Genomic DNA, 2,466 nt, shown 5'->3' on the forward strand with positions numbered 1-2,466 from the left:
TCTGTGGCTCAAAAGGGTGCCGGCCCCATATGCCAGAGGTGGTGGGTTCAAACCCAGCCCTGGCCAAAAAACCCCCCCCAAAAAACCTATACTCCAGTTAGGTTATGTGCTTTTGATTCCTACATGCTCCAGAACATTGATTTGCAAACAGGACTGGAGAGCCCACTGTCCAGATAAGTCATAGGGGGCTTTTAAGAACACAGCAAACACTGGGAGTGGGTCAACTGTGTTTTAAACTAGGCACAGTGTGGTTCAAGCAGGCTTTGCAAGGTTTGAATCCTGGCTCTTCGGCTTTTGAGCTAGGTGACTTTGGCCAGGTTCTTCATCCTCTTTGGGCTTCCCTTTCTTCATTTGCAAAATGATTAGTAATTCATAGGGCCCTGTGAAGAAACAATGAAAGAATGTACACAAATAAATAAGCATTTAACAGAAAGTCTATATTAGTTTCCTAGGGCTATAGTACGAAATTACTATAAACTCAATGGCTGAAAACAACAGAAATGTGTTCTCTGTGTTCTGGAGGCTGGAAGTCTGAAATCAAGGTGTTGGTAGGACGATGCTCCCTCTGAAGGCGCTAGTGGAAAATGTTTCTTTGCCTTATCCCAGCTTCAGGGGGTTGCCAGAAATCCTTGGAGTTCCTCGGCTTCTACATACATCACTCCAGTAGCTGCCTCTGGCATCATGTGGACTTTTCTCCTGTGAGTCTCCTGTGTGTCTTTGCTCTTCCTAGAAGAGCACCAGTCTTGGATTCAGGACCCACCCTAGTCTGGTATAACCTCATTTTAACTGATTACATTTATAAAGACAGTATTTTCAACTAAAGTCATTCTAAGGTTCCTGCTAGACATGGACTTTGGGGGACATAATGCAGCTTAGTACAGTGCCTGACATATGAAAGTAGTCATTAATGAGTACAAGTCTTTATTAGTGCTTAGCTTTATTGTTTATTTATTTTGAGACAGAGTCTCAGTATGTCACCCTTGGTAGAGTGCCATGTGTCACAGCTCACAGCAACCTCCAACTCTTGTCTTGGGCTTAAGCAATTCTCTTGCCTCAGCCTCTCAAGTAGCTGGGAGTACAGGCACCTGCCACAATGCCCAGCTATTGTTTGGTTCTAGTTCTCATTGTTCTTTGGCAGGTCCAGGCTGGATTCGAACCCGCCAACTCTGGTGTATGTGGCTGGCACCCTAACCACTGAGCTACAGGTGCCAAGCCTAGCTCTTAACTTTATTTGTGGCTATTGATACTGAGTCTCAGGGATGCCCAAGAGGCAGTGCTGTGTCAGTGATCAAGAGCACAAGCTTTATTGTTCAGTTCTGCCACTTAACAAGGGATTGTGGGACTATCAGTTAACCTCTCTGAGCCCCAAAGTCATGAATGGAGAAAATTAGAATGTTTCACCCAACCCGCAGGCTGCTGTGGGGATTAAACATGGACATGCATGTGTAAGTGCCTCACCCACACATGGAGGCTGCTATAATAAGAGCATAACAACAACAGCATGGCACACATTCTTGTCCTGGAAATAACTAACTTTCATGCCACCATGTCTGAGCCTGGTTCATCTATTTCTCCCCTGCCAGCCCTCATTTGCAGTCGGGAGTAGCAGACACTGAAGGTTTCAGAAAAAGAAAGGGAGAGAAAAAGAAAACATAAAACAGGGGGAATTCTACCCATCAACATATTTTCTGGTTTTGGAAAAGACAGCCATTCTCTGAGTTTGACAGTCATACTACAACTTCTGTAAATCAAAAGTGAGCCCTCCCTAAAACTCAGTTTTCCTCTGTTGGTCTCCAGCTTTGGTGGAAACATCCCAAGTCCCTTTGTGCCTGAACCTTTGGTTTCCTGCAGCCACTGGAACAAGTTGCTTGGTGCTCTCTCGCTCTCTCACAAGTTCCTCTTAAGGAAAATTTAAGGAGAATAGCTCAGTCACAGTCCTTTCCCCACTACTTTCTCACCTCTAGTTCACCCAGCATTCTCTATGCTTCTCTATCATCTATTTCTTACAAGGAGAACAGGGTTTTTCTCAGCTTCTTAGGCCACAGGGGGATCAAAGCTATAAAGTCAGCCACACTTTCTTTCTCTGGAACCATCATGTAACTTTAGACTACTGTACCTCACGCTGGGCTCCTGAGGCCTTTATGTCTCCATCACCCAGTCAAAATAGACCTGTTCTTAAGAATGCTCTCTGCTGGCAGCGCCCGTAGCTCAGTGGGTAGGGCACCGGCCACATACACCAAGGCTGGCTGGGTTCAAACCCAGCCTGGGCCTGCTAACACAACAATGACAGCTGCAACAAAGAAAATAGCCGGGCATTGTGTTGGGCACCTGTAGTCCTAGCTACTTGGGAGGCTGAGGCAAGAGAATCGCTTAAGCTCAAGAGTTTGCTATGAGCTATGAACCATGCACTCTACCCAGTGTGACAGCTTGAGACTCTGTCTCAAAAAAAAAAAAAAAAAAAAAAAA

The sequence above is a fragment of the Otolemur garnettii genome, unplaced genomic scaffold (genome assembly GCF_000181295.1).
Source record: "Otolemur garnettii isolate 467f Iridium unplaced genomic scaffold, OtoGar3 scaffold00378, whole genome shotgun sequence".
Taxonomy (NCBI): Eukaryota; Metazoa; Chordata; class Mammalia; order Primates; family Galagidae; genus Otolemur; species Otolemur garnettii.